At 37.3% G+C, this 18,386-nt stretch overlaps 1 long non-coding RNA gene across 1 annotated transcript in view; it reads right to left on the bottom strand.

Annotated features, from left to right (window-relative positions):
- The window catches only part of LOC308608919, a 31,920-nt gene extending 22,023 nt beyond the window's left edge, over positions 1-9,897 (bottom strand). The window contains exons 1-2 of the long non-coding RNA XR_014014241.1: positions 9,744-9,897; positions 8,514-8,652 (exon numbers count right to left, since the gene is read on the bottom strand). This is a non-coding gene — a long non-coding RNA (uncharacterized lncRNA). The remainder of the gene's footprint in view (positions 1-8,513; positions 8,653-9,743) is intronic.
- Positions 9,898-18,386: the final 8,489 nt, after the last annotated feature.

Below are 18,386 nucleotides of genomic sequence, written 5' to 3'. Positions count from 1 at the left end.
GATGAAATCCTACTTTGTGGGCCAAGAGGACTGAGTGTGGGGGTCACAATAACTAGCTGATTCTTGAGGTGCTGAACTGGACCCAGAAAGCAGCACAAGCTGTTGCCCTTTGGAAAGAGAACCTGAATGGTAGGATATTAACATGTACACAACTACTATATGAAAGGGGTTTTACCTTTTATCTCATTTAATGCTAACTCTATTTAAGACGAATAATTATCCCTATTACTCAGATAAGGGAACAGAAGTAAAAAGTTAAGCAACTTGACCTAGGGAAACAACCTTATAAATTACTGCTCCAGGACTCAAAACCCAAAATGACAAAAAGACTAAGTTTTTCCCCCCTCTGTCCTGTGAGCTAACATTCAGATTACCTCAAAGCATTACTGTTGTTATACTTGTTCAAACAATGGAGTGAAGCACTCTTTAAATAATGAAAATCACTATAAAATATAAACTACCATGTGAATAACAAAAATTAAAAATCAAAATGTGTGTGAAAAGTTGGGAAAATTATTTACCACTTATATTCAGACATAAGGTTTATAACCTTGATGTGCAAAATACTCAAACAATAAAGATAGGTCAATGATATCAAGTGATAATGTGCATAAAAAGCAATATAAATTCCCAATAAATACTTGGAAACATTCCATGTCAAATAAACAAATGAAATGAAAATGAATTTTATTAAATTAAATAAGGAAGTCATAAAGTATGTAGAATATGATCCTATTTCTGCAAAAGAATACACATCAATGTGTGTATGTGTGTGTCATTAAATATAAGTTAGTGCATTATTACATACAGAGAAAAATCTGGAGAATAGGCAACAATAAATTAAAAGATGATACCTGTATTATGATGAGCAGAAGATGGAGGCAGAGGGAGAGATAGAATAATTTCAGTTTCTTAATATACATTTCAATATTATTTAAAGCTTGTTAAAAAACAAAAAGTATTAACTGGTAATTTGAAAAAGTTATTGAGATAAAGTTTTGTAGAATAGGAAAACCTTCAAGCCAAGCCACAAAATGACAGTGCAAAGATCCATTTATTGATTTAGAAACATGTTCATATACTGTTGTGTGAAAATAACACATTAAAAAGATTTATTTGATAATAATTCAATGTTTGTGGGTTGATGGGAGAGAGAGGATATTGTCATTTTATAAATTTGCATTTCCATAGTGTTTTAAATATGGAGCATTTATTGTATAAAATGCTAAAAACTTATAATAATTATGACCTGGTTATAAATATCATGCTCATATATTCACTGCTTTGGAAACATGTTCATAGCATACTGTTTTATGAGTAAAAGAAGCAGATCATAATGATTTATTTGACACTGTTTCTCTGTATGTGTGTATTTCTATGTCTCAAACTTCATACCAATTACTCACATACCAACTCATGCAGCTTTCCATTTAGCTCACATGGGATGGGACTTCTAGCTTTAGGGCTTGAAAATCCCAGGATGGGCACAAATATAGAGGGATCACCGCCAGTATGTGGAAAGTTCCAGAAAGCTTTGGCCTATACGATGGAATTCATTCACCCCCCATCAATCCCTCTTCCATTACCTCACCCTTTGCCAAGCCCCTTAGGGGGCTGGTGATTCTGATGCATATCACCAGGTGGCATCTTTCTCCATTTTCTATGGATTATTTTTTCCCAAAAAAGGCATAATTTTTAGAAATAGAGACAAAATAGTTTCTGAGAAGTAGATAACTAAATAAGTACAGGAACTTTCCTGGTAGTCCAGTGGTTAAGAATCTGCCTTCCAATGCGAGGGACGTGGGTTCAATCCCTGGTCAGGGGAACTAAGATCCCACATGCCACAGAGCAACTAAACCCACACGCTGCTGCTAGAGAGAAGCCCGCAACGAAGAGCCCATGCACCACAATGAAGACCCAGCACAGCCAAAATTAAAAAAAAAAAAAAAAAAGTACAGTGTAGTTCCAACCCTCTTTGTAAAATTCATATGTATTTAAAAGACTGAGAGGATGTATACTTAGTTTTGTTTCCTACATCTACATCTCTTTTATTTACTAATGTGTATAGTCTACTATGTACCAGGCACTGTCAGTCCAATTCAACATTTGCATCCCACACCTTCCCTCTCTTGATCTCTAGACCTGCATAACTGGAAATGCTCACAGGGAGAAAGATGGATGTTAGTGCCTACCCAAAACAGACTCCATTCCAAGCAAGTGTAGTCCAAGCTTCACTCTGAGTCCTGGAAAACCAACATCTAAACAGGAAATGATGCCGTTGAGTGGGGAAAGTTTGCCACCTTGGGAAACTGAGGCATTTTATAATCCTCATGTCTGTTATTTTGCATACTACTAAGGGGCTACTACCTTCTGACAGGATCTCACTCTCAGATACAGAGTAAAGGATGCAGTGACCCTTATGTGATTTCAGTGTTGATTTTCCTCATGGGTTTTACTTTCTCTTTACTCCTTGTTTAGGTCTGGTGGTAGATTTCAGAACTGGTTTTGTGTCTGTATTATCCCTAAGGGATGGTCCCTTCCATTTAGTCATCTGAGAGGTTCATGTGAGATGACAGGGAGTTTCTGCTTCAAGTAAGATCTCTACCAGTAAGCAGGCCTGGCCCAAGTTCCACAGGAGACAGAAAAGAGTAGAGACCAAGTTCTCAAATACAAGCACAGGACTGGGACGCTGGTCTAAACATCTAAGTCTCCTGATTTAGTGGAACAGTTTTTGTAGACTTCTCACATGATGGACACCTCCCCTCAGCATTCCTCTTATACCCAACACCCCAATATGATCCAAATTCTCTTCTCTATCTCCTGCCTATTAAACTACACTGTCAGAGGAATTCTCCTATGACCTGGTAGTGGAGAAAACTTGTTTAACTATGACGTACATTCCAGAAGTAATAAGGGGAAAGAGTGATACGCAAATTTTTTTTCATTAAAAATTGAATGGTTAAAGAAAAACATAAGTAAAGTAAAACAAAAAAATTAAAAATTGGGAAAAATACTTACAATTTAGGTAACAGTTATATCCCTAATATGTAGAAGTCTTATGAAAAAGTGGACGCAAAAAACAACATAAGAGAAAAAAAGGGGCAATAGATACAAGCAGGTATTTCACCAAAAAGATGTAGATGCAAGAGTAAAAAAAAAAGTCTTTAAACACAAGAAAAATGCTCAACCTAACTCATGATAAGCAATGCAAAGAAAAATAACTATAATGAGATACCTCTTCTTACCAATTAGATAGTCTGTGAAGAAACAGACATTCTCATATATTGCTGGTGGTAATGTAAAATAACACTGCCCTATAGAGGAGATTTGATACTATCTAGTAAAATTACATAGGTATTCAGTCTTGGAACCAGTAATCTCTCTTTTGAGAATTTATCCCCCCCAAACAATGCAAAAATACAAAAAGTCATAATAAGCACAAGGCCATTCCTCGCAGAACAGTCCATAACAACAGAAGATTATCAACAAGACAAATGTCCACCAACAGGGGGCTGGTTGAGTAATCTAAAGTACATCTACATCAGAGAGTACTCTGCAGCCATAAAAAGCAATGAAGATTCCCTCTCTAGACTGTTAAGGAGTGATCACCAGGATATAATGTTACATGAAGAAAGCAAGGTGCAGAAAAAATGTATAGAGCTGCTGCTGTCTAATATGGTAGCCACTAGCCACAAACAGCTATATAAATTTAATTTTAAAAAAAAAAATGAAACTAAGAATCCAGTGATCGTACTGGCCACATTTTAGGTGCTCAGCCACCACCTGTTGCTAGTGGCTATAGTGTTAGTGCAGATAAAGGACATTTTCACTTCTGCAGAAATTTCTATTGGACAGTGCTGGTGAAGAATGTGCCACCTTTTAAATCTGGATGGGGAAGGAAACTAATACACATATTTCATTTGCTTGCATATTTAAAGTATGGAAAGTTAAAACAAAAACGGACAAAATTACCTACAAGCAGATGGAGGAGCAGCCCATGATGCAAGGCAATGATGTGTATTCTCTTGCTTCATGCGCTGAAAAGTTCAAGAAACAATGACCAACCCAGTAGCAATGCTCAATTCTAGTCCCCAGATAGAGTCGTCTGAAAACATGTCCCACTAAAAGGAATCAGGCTTCCTTTTAGGTCTGGGCAGGGACTGTACCAGGTGACTCTAGACCAAACTCTCATACCAGAAAGCATATCAAAAAGACTCAAGCCAACCTGAAGGGCACCCCCCCAGACAAAGAGAACAATTTGAACATCAAAAAGATTAATGACTACAATGGGTTAAACCACATCAAATATGTAAGCATCTGTGAGCTCACTACAGCACTTAAAACAAACAGACAAACAAACTCACTGCTCACCTTTGGTGGATCCCAGGGAAAGAACTCATTATTCTGAAAAGTGGAAATAATGCAAAAGAATTACACATACGTTCCTCCTACCTTCCTGTGTGTACCACACCTCAGTGTAACCTCATAGTTACTATATAGAAGAATTCCAGCTAATAAATGCAGAAGAAAGTATAGAATTAAAACATCACCTTTCTGCAACCTTTAAAAGCATATCTAGGCAATGATCTTCAGAGGCTGCAAAAAATGTGTGATGAAAAGCAGATGCAAAATTTGAAAATGGATGGATCAGACTGACAACACCTAAGACCCAGTGATCAATCTCAACAACACAGAAGGAGAGACAACCACACAAGATGAGCCCCCAGGTATAATACAACAGGAAATACACCACCACATCTGAGGTACTCTTGCCAAAAACCTGAATCTGATCAAGCCTCTAAATCTACTTACCAATTTAGAGGAAATAGGAGGGGGCCAGTAGAACATAATAAATACATAAAAAACACAACAGGGATACAATCATCAAAATCCAGAAAGCAAACTCCACAGGACAAAAGTTATAGTTTCTTAAGCAAATAAACTGGAAGGTTAAAAAAAAAAGAGGGTAGACATTCTTTAGATAAAAAGAGATTTCAGAGAAACTAAAATTAAAGTCACATGAGCTACTATCACATGAGCTACTACCGCACACGCAGTAGAAGAACAAGAATGAAAAAGGTGGAAAATACCAAGTGTTGGCAAGGATGTGGAGCAAATGGAACTCTTATATCCTGCTGTGGGGGAATATAGATTGGAACAACTACTTTGAAAAACTCATGGAAGTATTGACTGAACTGAACATACACATACCCTTTGACTCAGAAATGCTACTCTTAGGAACATACCCAAGAAATGAAAAAAAAAAAAAAAGCCCATTCAAGAAAGTTTATAGCCTCATTATTCAATAAGACAAAAAAGTGGAAAATATCCAAATCTCCATAACAAAGATATTGTGAAATATCCACACAATGCATTTGTCTTCATAATTATTCCCTTTCTGTTTTTCTAAATACTCTAGTATATGACAAAATGACTCCTGAAGCATAATTTCCACACAAAGAGATATGACCCCGCCGAACCTTAACCACTGTGGGCTGAGATAGTTCAAAAAAGGTCTTTTTTCTTCTTCCTAAGTGCACTGGTTCAGAGTGTGGGTTCTAGAAACAGAGTCCTGCTACTAGTTCTGCCACTTACAAACTGTGTGAGTTTGAATAATTTTATTTCACCCTACAGTCACTCAATTGTCTCATCTGCAAAACCAGGATTATATGGTACAGTAAGTCCCCTACATACAAAACCTTCAAGTTGCGAACTTTCAAAAATGCAAATGTGCATTCGCATGTCCAGTCACGTAAGTTAGTTCACGTGTCTGGCGTACGTTGTCACGTGTGTGCATCCTCTACAAGTGGTTGTGCTTTTGTGTACTTTACTGTACAGTACTGTTGCTGTGAAAAATGAGGAGCTTACTAATGATGACTGGATGGAATTGGAGGCCCAGAGAAAGGACAAGGAGAGACAAGAGGAAGAAGAAGTAACTGAAGAACTAAAGAGATTCACGATGCAAGAAGAGACAAGAGGAAGAAGAAGTAACTGAAGAACTAAAGAGATTCACGATGCAAGAAATGACAAGAGGATTTTCTTTATTTGAGGAGGCACTGCTAGTTTTTGAGGAACAGGACCCAAATGTAGAATAGTACACGAAGGTTGCAGCAGCCATTCAGAATGAAATCCTGTACTAAAATGTCATCTATGACGAGAAAAAAGAGCTACTACCCAGCTATCACTGGATCATTTTTTTCAAGAGGGTAGATAGAATTGAATCCAGCAAGGAACCAAAACCTGTGCCATCAACGTCAGGCATGAGTGAAATTGCAGCTTGCCCTCCATCTCCTATTGAGGACGATCCTTCAGGTCTACCATTTCCCACCTCTCCCTCCTCCAGTCAGTAACTCTTCTTGCCTGTTCACTCAATGCCAGCCCCTGTATGCCAGCTGTTGTACTGTACTACTGTACTTTTCAAGGTACTGTAAGATTAAAATTTAAAAAAAAATTGTGCTTGTTTTTTTATGTATTATTTGTGTGAAAAGTATTATAAACCTATTACAGTACAGTACTATATAGCCAATTGTGTTAGTTGGGTACCTAGGCTAACTCTGTTGGACTTAACAAATTGGACTTATGAACATGATCTAGGAATGGAACTCATTCGTATGTAGGGGACTTACCGTACTGATCATAGAAGAAAAAAGTTTTTAAAAATATTGCCTTGTATTTTGGTTTTTATAAGGAAAAATGATCAAGAAGCACATTATTTTAAAAAATCAACTGCAGAGACATTGGAATACTGTACTCTCTGTGATCTTGAGAGAGTGAAAGTATCTCAGTGTCTCTGTTTCCTTTTCTGTAAAATGGCAAAAACAATCATCTGTACCTCAGGGGTTGTTGTTTTGAGAATTAATACATGAAAACTCTTAGAACAGTACTAGACACACAATAACAACTCAATAAATGCTAGATGATTTTTAGAAATACAAGTTTTTTATCATTTTGATAGACTGAGTTTGCATGTGTCTTTAATAAAGCTTAATGATCTAACAACTGAATCCTATTCATCAATTGATGCATATTTAAATCACTAAATTTCACTATAACCACTGTTGAATGACCTTGTTGTTTGGAGAACGTCTGAAAAGCACTTGGAACAACTAATCTCAGGAAACACACCACCATTTCTGCACATGGCCAAACATAAAGCTGAGGCTCCATGCAGGATCCTGCCTTATCCTCACATACCCCCCATGCACACACACTGCAGGTCCCTCCTGCCCTACCTCCAACAGGCCCTGTCCAGTACACCCATCCTCTGCACACCACTTCAGCTCAGGGCCGATCCACCCTCATCTCTCCCCTGGACCCTGCAAATTCTCCTAATGGTTATCCCCATAGCTATCCTGTCCCTCTCCAGTCCATTCCCCACACAGTGGCCAGAGTCACCTTGTGAGCACGTGAATCAGAGCATGTCACTCCCACCGTCTAACCCTCCACCCTCAGAATCAACTCCAAACTCCTTACACAGCCCACACCATGTGGCTCCTGTCTGCCCTTGACCTCATCTCCTACCATCTGCACGTTGTCTGCCAAGCAACTGCCACTTGAGCTTGTCCTTTGCTCCTGGAACAACTGGTATGACTCACACCACAGGGTGAATGACCCAAAGGCCTGCCTTGGTTTCCTCTTGTCATTCAGGATTCAACTCAAATGTCACTTCCTGATAAAGAGATTCACTGACAACTACTGGATAATAATCCATTGTATAATAATCCCTGTCCCAGTCATTTTCTATTCTATTTATGTGTTTATTTTCTTCAAAGTGCAAATCCCATATGAAATTGCCGTGTTTATTGATTTACCTCCTTATTGCCAGTTTTCCCAAACTAGAATGAAAGTTCCAGGGATCCTGCCCGTCTTGTTCTCCGTGCTGTGTCCCCAGTGCCTCTCATACACATCATTGAATAAATATTACTTAAATCAAGGAACTGTTAACCTATTTAACACAAAGGAGCAGGCACAGATTTAAAGCTGAGTGTCAGGAACAAATGACAACAAAATTATACATCAAAGGACTCAAAATTTTAAGAAGATATTGTTGCAAATCTATAGCAGTATTTTTCAAACTTGGGTGAGTACCATAATGAACTGAAGAAATTATTCAAAAGTAGATACCTACCACCCCACCTCCCTGGTTTGGGCTCAGCAACCTAGGGTGAGCCCAGGTATCTGCAATTTTAACAAGCACCACCTGACAATTTTGATGAGGTGGTCCACGGACCACACTTGGAAAAATCCTGAGCTAAACAGCTGACATTTGTGTAGCATTAATCTGATGCCTACCATGCATCTGGAACCATGCACCAGAGTTCTATGATATCTGTGGCGTGTCTGTTAATATTATTACTTGAAAGTGCACTGGTCCTTCCCTCCCACCTACAATCACAGATTGCTTTCCCACATGGGCTCATACCTAAACTCCACAATACTCCTGGGTGATCGGAAGCATTGGGTACTGTTATCCTGTTGTATAAAAGACAGTGGAGGGAAGGGTGGTGACTTACCTAAAATACCCCAGTGATGGGGCCTGATCTCTTCACTCTTGCTCCAGGAACTTGCCTAGCAGATTCAACATCACACTTGGTTCTTCTCTACTGGATCCTGTTTCTGTGGCTCAGAGTCCATACCTTCTCTGATGTTCCACTGTAAGGAAGAGTAAGGAGATAAGACAGCAGATGGAATAGAGAGGAATGTGAAAGGATGGGCAAACACGTGAAATGCAGGGGAAGGGGTTGAGGTTGTGCTTGTCTGTCCCCACTCAGTTCACTGCAAGTTGTGCAATGATACTTTTCCTCTTCCCCAGCTCCATCACACAGCCCCCTCCACACACAGCAGTGACACTGAGGCTCTCACATCATGGACATGTGCGCTTATTCCTGCTTGTTTAACATGTCCAACTATTCTCTATGGAGGTCATGCTATTATGGTAATGTCAGAGGCATCAAATTGACAGAATGAAGGAGGTAATGTTGAAATGGAGAAATACAATTTGGTGAGGGCCTACTAGATGCCATACACTGTTGGTTGTAATTTTTGGACTTTTCCTCTTCAAATCCTCAAAGCAATTCTCTGAAGTGGGTATCATTATTTCCTTTCTACAGACAGGGAGATCGTCAGGATCTGAGAGCAAAGTACATGATCAAAAAGTTCTAGGGAGGTGTCAACGGACATAGAAGCCAACCAGAAGGGACTAACACTGGCCAATTCTGTGACAATTTGAGCATCAAAATATATAATGATAGTAACAAATGTAAAAAAGGTAACCCTCTGAGCAAAGTAGGAATCTGTGAGTTATACAGATATAAATACATGAATAAATACATAAATAAGGGGGAGGGAAAGGCTCTACCGTGCACTTAAGTGCCAACTAATAAATCTGGAAGGAATGAGGGAATCAGAAAAGCAACACTTGACAACTATCATAGTAACAGATGACTCAGCCAAGAATCAAAAATGGATGATCTGTCTGCACTAAATCCCACAGCAGTCACTGAGCCACCATGCTAACCAAGCTGGCCAAGGAAAGCTGCCAAAAAGAAACAATAACCCAATTTGGTTCCTAATATGTGCTAGGAACTGAATAGGACAGACACACGCGCACACACATCCATACACACACGCACGTGCTCTCTCCCTCTCTCTCACTACCCAAGACCTTGCCTTATCCTCCCTCGCCCCTGTTTTTAAAAGGCAAATAGCTCCAGGACACCCCTGGAGCAAGACACCACACTCACTGGGGCCGGGAGGCACCCCAAGGGCACATCTCTCTGCCTCACCAGACAGCCGGGACACCGATTCCCAAAGCAGGAAAGACACGACTTGGATCCCTTTGTCTCCCCACACCCCAGGGCTGTTCAGCCCTCACCGCCGGGACCCACACCCTCAGCTGAGTCTCAAACACCTGAAGGCGGGACCTCCTCTTCTCGTCAGGCCACGTCTGTCTCTGTAGAAAAGTCGTCACGGTCGCCATATTGACGTCAGGTTTCTATGGCAACTGAGATACGCCGGCTAGTCCCCCACACCGGAAATGCCGCTGCACACTCCTCCACCCCCAGGCTTCTCGCTTGAAAGCAAAACACCTTCGCTCTTTAGGCTACCACATGAGAAAGCGTAATAATTAGAAGAATTAGACTGGGATACAGACAGTTGGCGGAACTCTGCCTAGTTTGGTGGAACAGAGAATGTCCCTGCTGTCAGGAGGTTTGTTTGCTCTAAAGAGACAGTAGGGGAGTATTCTCAGTACACAGAGACCCAGGGAGGTATCCTAGGGTTCTTGGAGATGAGCTAGCCCTCAGAGGGTGAACATGTAAAATCACAGGCCATGCTAAGCAGAGAGTTAATGTGGCAGAAAACTAACAGACTGTCTATAATTATGTGACTGGATGATGTAGGAACACCAAAAGATGATTTGATGATCTTCCCTTACCACAAATACCTCAGAAAAGTCATCCTGCAAAACAGAAGTGGTCCCCAAACTTCATTATACACATTCTACACATTTTACGTCTTGATGCTACATTTCCAGGTGGTCTTTATGGCAGTTATACTGTTTGGTTTAGGTAAAAGTCATTTTTTCTCTGGGAGAGAGGAGAAAGGTGGGTCGAGATTAACATTTGTTGAAGTCCTACTGTATGTTATACACTCTGTACAGGGTTTTTCGTTTGCACCTCACAACAGTTCTGTAAGAAAGACATCATGGGTCTCCTTTACAGATGACCAAGGGCAGGCTTACAGAGGCTAAGCAAGTATTCCAGCATCACACATGAAGTTAGGGGCAAAAATGGGGGTTCAACTTTTGCCCACATCACAATATACCTTGCATTCATAACAGAAGCAGCATCACCTCCAAGGAACTGAAAATTGATTCTTAGGGGTGAAGAGATCTTAGACAGTACTATGTTGTGTTGCCCCCAGAAAGATCAAGGTACATAAACAGATATACACCACATCTCTGGTATTAAAATTTTCACATTCTGTGGATGGGGCAATGATTAGGGAAAAAAGTGTCTAAAAAACCTCCATAAAGTGGATGATAATGAAAAAAGGTTGAGGAACATTCATATATTCAGTGATCTAGCATGTAGATGATGGGCCACCAGGGCTTAAGGACTGGTCATTTTACACTCCCTCATCGATGCTCACTCTTCAACAGCCAATCTTGGTGGTGGTGGTGGTGGTGATGATGATGATGATAATGAAGAAAATGAAATCCTGTTCCTGGGGTCAAAAGACCTGGGTATGGAGACCGTGTGAACTGACTGGTTTTTAAGATGGCAGATAGGGGCTCAGTCAGAAGAGTAGGTGTTTCTTCTGGGAAAGATGATCTGGAGAGTAGGATATTAATGTTTTTAAACTAACGTAAGCAAGTGGAGCTCTAAGCTGTGTCTCCTTTAATTTTAACATTTATTCAAGTTACACGTTATTAAATCCATCATTCAGGTCAGACCATAGTAAGTTTGGAGATGGTTAAGTATATCAGGGAAATTTCTCTGCAAATGCCTGCTCAGTAGTTAAAGCTGGAATTATTCTAGAGCTTTTCCCATTGTATCTGGGCAATTGATGCTATCCAATATACTGCTATTTTTTATAGTGAATTGTATTATATTTTTAATTAAAATAGTATTGTAATTAAAAACTTGTATGGCAAAATAATCAGCAAAGCTTGTCTGAAAAGGCTAGAGTAAATATTTTCAAATTATATGAGGGTAATTCTTTTTTAAATTTATTTTTATTGAAGTATAGTTGAATTACAATGTTGTGATAATAGGCTAATTCTTGTGATATATAACAGATGGGCAAATGAAGTGGTAGGCAACCTCCAAGAAGACACTCAATGATCCACACCTCTGTATCCATGCTCTTTTGTAATCACCTTTCCTTGAATGTGGGCTGAGGTTAGTTGCTTCTAGGGAATAGAATATTTGTGAAGTGATGGGATGTTACTTCTGAGATTAGTTACAAAGAGGCTGTGGCTTCATTTGAAGTACACTCTTATGCTCACCCTGAGGAAAGCCAGCCACCATGCTGTGTGTTGCCCACATGTCAAGGAACCGATGTCTCTGGCCAGCAACCAGTGAGGCCCTGAGGCCTGGCAAAAGACAAAAGTGTGAGCTTAGAAGTGGGTCCTCACCCAATTGACCCTTAAGATGACTGTAACCCCAGCCTATACTTTAATTGAATCCTTGTGAGAGACTCTGGGCCAGAAGCATCCAGCTAAGCCACATCCAGATTCCTGACCCCCCAAAATGGTGAATTAATACATGTTTGTTACTTCAAACTGCTTTTATTTTGGAGTATGTTATTATGCATCAATAGATAACTAATACATATATAATCACAGAATACATGTAAAGAGCAATATACATGTTCAACAAACATTTGAAAACAGTTTATCTAATGAAGTACAAATGAAAACTAGAGATATACTATTTTAGATGAAAAAAGGCATGTTGAAGAACTAGGGATAATGTGATTCTAATATTGAAGAAAAGGTATGTGTATTTTGTGTGTCTGTGACTATATGATAATAATTCACCTACAAAGAAACACATCTGGTGAACACACAACAACCTATTGATATTGAACACCTTTGGCTCAGAGCAGAGAGTTAGGCAAGAGTGAGATTCAGGGTGATTTCATTTTATGAATATAAAATATATATTTATACATATAAATATGCAAATTTATACATAATATGTAAACAAACATATACATTTAATATTTAGAATATAATTCTATATTGCTTGAAATACAAACAGGACACAGTATGAAGATAAAAATTTAAAAACAGAAGCGACATTTAAAGAGATTAAGAGATAATTTACTAATGATTTTATTGTTTTGGAAATATATGGTATGTTTGAGTGTACATCAGCATGTTTTTATTCCTGAAACTTGATACTATCTGTGTGATTCTATGTCTCAAACACTATCACCCTAAATATTCATGGTCTGTAGCCATTATGATTTGGGTCAAATTCACAATGTGTCACTTTCTAAATGTGCAAGCTTAGAAAAAGTACTTAACCTCCCTGTCTCTCAGTTTCTTCATCTGTAAAATGAGGATGAATAACCTCACAGTGTAAATGTGAGAATTAAATGTCATTACTTGATCGAAAGAAAATGTTAGCTAATTTTAATACTTTCATTTTTTATGAGCATCAATCTTTTTGCAAGCACCAAAACCTATAATGTAAATGGCAGATTATTGACATTGAATGACATTCAGTATATATTAGTAGTGAATAAAGGCAGGTTACAATATTACAGGAAGGAAAACATCTTAGATTTTAAAAATATCATGACTGTATTTGCAGAGGCAAAACAACAGAAATGGTAAATATCTGGGTAAATATAATAGACTATTCATCTCCTCTTGAGTTCATTAAAATTTTTAATTGTTGAAAGCAAAAAATATAATAATATTTTCTGATGACATATGAGTGAATGTAAGTAAAATACATTAGAGAACCATAACCTTAAGAGCGGAGGGCAAAGGGATCTACAAGATGGTAAGGTTACTACATATCATTTGAAGTGGTAAAATATTGGTTTTAAACAGACTTTGAAAAGTTGAATAGGGAGTTTTATAGCAACCACTAAAAATGGCTATACAGGGGCTTCCCTGGTGGCACAGTGGTTGAGAGTCCGCCTGCCAATGCAGGGGACGCGGGTTTGTGCCCAGGTCCAGGAAGATACCACATGCCACGGAGCGGCTAGGCCCGTGAGCCATGGCCACTGAGCCTGTGCGTCCAGAGCCTGTGCTCCATAACAGGACAGGCCACAACAGTGAGAGGCCCGTGTACCGCAAAAAAAAAAAAAAAAACTGGCTATACAAAACCAAAAATATTATACAAAGAGACATTGTCAAAATCAAAATAGAAAAATTAAAATGAAGTATCAAGTAATGTTCACATAAGCCAAAAGAAAGCAAAGAATGCAAAGAAGAGGAAGCAGAGGAATGAAAACCAGAGGGAACAGACAGAAAAGGAATAATAAAGTGGTAGACTGAAATTCAAATATTTTAACAATTACTGTACATGGTCTAAACACACCAATTAAATGACAGAGATTGTCTAGATGTTGTATCAATTTTAGAGGAAGGAGTTTTGAAGTCTGAATAAATTGTGGATTTTTTTTACTTCAGTCCTATCTGAAACGTAGATATATGTTTATATGTCTATAATTTGCAGCTCTGCTGTTCAATGAATACACATTTAGGATTGCTATATCTTGTTGGTGGATTGACCCCTTTATCATTATGTAATATCCCTCTGTGTGTCTGGTAATTTTCTTTGCTCTGAAGTCTACCTTATCTGATGCAAATATATCCACTCCTGCTTTCTATCAATAAAATTTGACTGTTGTTACCGTTTTACATCCTTTCACTTTCAAACAACCTATATCACTGTATTTGAAGTGAGTTACTTATAGGCAGCATTGAGTTGTGTCACATTCTTTTGTTTCATCCACTCTGCCAATATCTGTTTGTAATTGGTATATTTAAATGATTTACATTTAATATAATTATGGATATGTAATGGATTGTCTGTAATTTTATTTTTTGTTTTGTTTGCTCCATCTCTTTTTTGTTTCTCTGTTTTCTTTTCCCTGCTTTCCTATAGGTTACTTGAACAAATTTTAGAATTCCAATTTTATTTATTTATTGGTTTTTTTTTTTTTTTTTTTGCGGTACACGGGCCTCTCACTGTTTGTGGCCTCTCCCGTTGCAGAGCACAGGCTCCGGATTCGCAGGTCCAGCGGCCATGGCTCATGGGCCCAGCTGCTCCGCGGCATGTGGGATCTTCTTGGACCGGGGCACGAACCCGTGTCCCCTGCATTGGCAGGCGGACTCTCAACCACTGTGCCACCAGGGAAGCCCCTATTTATTGTTTTTTTGAGTATATCTCTCTGTATAGAATTTTTTGCTAGAGGTATATTATCACTGTCTGTTGTTGTTAACATTTCACTACTTCTACTGGGTGTTAATGCTTTCAAATACCTTTTGAAAGCATCTATAGACGTGGGCATTTTTCTCTTTGACTCTATTATTACACTAGATTATATTAATGGATTTCCTGATATTGAAACAGCCTTCTGTTCTTAGAATAAGCTACACATGTTATGATCTACTTTTTAATGTGCCGTTGGATTGAGTTTGCTAATATTTTACTTAAGAATATTCCTTCATATACATGTAGGAAACTGTTCTATAATTCTCACTTGTGATGCAATCTTTATTAGGTTTGGAATCAATTATATACTTGCTTCATCATAAGAATTTAGAAGTGTTTCTTCTTTTCCATACCCCCAGAATAGTGAGTAGCATTGGGATTATCTTACCTTTAAATGTTTGGTAGAAAACAAACCAAAAAAAGAAATAAACAAACAAAAAGGTTTGGTAGAATTCTCCCACTGAAGCATCTGAGCCTGCTACATTTTCAGGGGAGAAATTTAACCAATTTCTCTATTTCTTCAATTTGTCTGTTTGAACTTTTTGTCTCCACTGGGGTAAATTTTTATAAGTTGCATTTTTCTAGAAACATCTATTTCATCTGTGTTTTCAAATGTATTTAAATAGAGTTGTGTAAATTATTCACTTAAGAATCTTGAAATTTTTCTTTGATTAGATGACTATTTCTCAGGAATTCCCTGACAGTCCAGTGGTTAGGACTTGGTGCTTTCACTGCCGAGGACCCAGGTTCACTCCCTGGTCTGAGAACTAAGATCCTGCAAGCCACTTAGCATGGTCAAAAAAAATAAATAAAATAAATAAATAAAATAAAAATAGATAAAACTGAATGACTATTTCTCCTTTGACATTTTACATGTTGTATATGTTCATTTCCCTCTATTTTCTTGATTAATTTACCTAGGGATTTGTTCATTTTCTTGACCTAAGTTCTGCTGTAGTTTTTTCTAACTCATTCATTTCTACTTTTACCTTTAATGATTCTTTCCTTCTGCATTTTAAAACTTATATTGTGGTTCTTTATCAGGTTTTTGAAATGAATATTAATTTATTTTAATTTTTATTGTTATAGTTATTTAATTCTATAAAAATTCCCTCTGACAACTGCTCTAGCTGTAGATTCTGATATGTTGTATTTTCATTATCATTTATGTAATCAAATTGTGCAAAATTAATCTATTTCCACTTTGTCCCAAATTTGTCTAGGAGCCTCAGATACAGTCAATTTGCATAAATATTCCATGTTTATTTGAATTGTAGTTTTGTTCTCTATTAGCAGGCATCAGAGTTCAATACATAAGATCTACCCTTTGGATTATGTTCTTTAGAGCTTCTCTATACTTAACTGGAATTTTTGTCCACTTGAATATTCTTTGATTGAGGCAAGTTATAGTAGAAGTATATATTATTGGTGTTTTTTTCTATTTCTCCTTACACCTCCTGTGGTGTTTATTTTATGAATATTTTTGTTATGTGTCTGTGGACATAAATATTAATAACACATCTTCCTTGTGAATTTTAGTGTTTACAGTTATCAAGTGTGTTTTTAAAAATCTCTTTTAATCCATTTTGATCTCAATTCTTACTCCTTAAACACCAAGATTATAACCTTTTCTTTCTTTTTATTTATAACTGCCTGGTATATATTTGCTTATTTTAGAATTTTAACCTCCCTGACTGTCTTTGTTTTAGGTATATCACTTGAAAAAGCGTTGTGTTGGATTTTGCTTTGATAGGCAATATGCGAAACTTTTTAATAGATGAGTTAAACTCATTTACAAGTATTTGATATGACCAAGGTGTTTGGTCATTTGGGCTCAGTTTTGTCATATGAATAATACATACATAGAAATGATATATATTTGTGTATATATACACAATGAATAGAGTGATTGGCAAATGATATCAGCAGATAATTCACATAAAAAAAGCAATATACAGACTGATAAAACTTTCTAAAATATATCAAATTACAGCAGCTAAAGAAATTCAAGTTAATATCCTAGGCTATCATGATGAGTAAAAAAGGCATGATGCTGAAAATTATGTATGTGATCTTAATCTTGCAAATGATGTATGTATATTCATTGTTATATGCATGCATAAACACTATAATGAGAGAAAATGCCAGACAATATACATTTTTAAAAAATTAATGAGTGGTAGTGTTACTGATTAGTTACATATTTATCTCTGTACTTTACTATGTTTTCCACTTTTTCTAAATTTGTATGGATCATTTTAAAAATGAAAATTAAAGCTCATAGAAACATTACCTGTTATTAAATATTTCAGATATTCAAAAAGTTACAGAAAAGAATAAAACAGACTTCTATGTACTCAACTTAAGAAATAAAACATTACATATGCAGTTGAAACTCACTTTGAATTCTTTTATGGTTACATTAGTCTCCTTCTTCCTCAGAGGTAATTACTATAAAGAATTTGAGTTTTCATTCTTAGGAACTTATAGTTTTATTACATATGCATATATTCCTAAGTGAAATATGGTACTGTTTTGTTGCATGTGTTTATCTGTGGATGCTTGGATGAATGATAGAAAGGAGGAAGAAATAAAAAAAGGAGAACAAATACACATAACAGCTTGACAGTATGACCTGTATATGTGCCTTCCTTGCAATGTGTATTCTCTTTCAGAACTTCTAAAATGGACACACTCATTATGTTTTCAGTTTAATATGCTGAAGGAGGCACTAACAGAATCTGCACATACTATTTGCAAGCACTTTTTTCCTGATGTGTTCAAAGTCTAAGAGTTTCCCTGGTACCAGCTATTCTAAAACAATGTTCAGTGTATTCTGAACATGAAACATCTTCATATTTGTCTAGGCCTAATTTTCTGTCTTTTATTCATGCTGTTATTCCTTTAAGCCTGTATATCCAGAACTTAATCTGGGCCATCCTGGTGAAAAAAGACAGTGATCACAAAAGATTAGTTTTCTGGTGTCCTGACTAACACCCATAACCTTAGGTTGGTATAAAGAAGCATTCCATTTTGAACTTGAGCTGATTTTGTATTACAAGTGCTGGTCATGTGTATATAGTTGCCTCTTTGTTTCCACGGGTTTCACATCTGCAGATTCAACCAACTATGGGTGGAAAATAATTTTAAAAAATATTCCAGAAAGTTCCAAAAAGCAAAGCTTGAATTTGTCACAAACTGACAACTATGTACATAGCATTTACATTGAGTTAGATATTATAAGTAATCTAGATTTGATTTAAAATATACGGGAGGTGAATAGCCAAATCAATCTTGAGAAAGAAAATGGAGCTGGAGGAATCAGGCTCCCTGACTTCAGACTATACTACAAAGCTACAGTAAACAAGAAAGTATGGTACTGGCACAAAAAGAGAAATATAGACCAATGGAACAGGATACAGA

Source organism: Mesoplodon bidens, assembly GCF_964165515.1.
Source record: "Mesoplodon bidens genome assembly, chromosome: X".
NCBI classification, from domain to species: domain Eukaryota; kingdom Metazoa; phylum Chordata; class Mammalia; order Artiodactyla; family Ziphiidae; genus Mesoplodon; species Mesoplodon bidens.
Note: the sequence above shows the minus strand (reverse complement) of the source record. Positions and strands in the feature narration are given on the sequence as shown.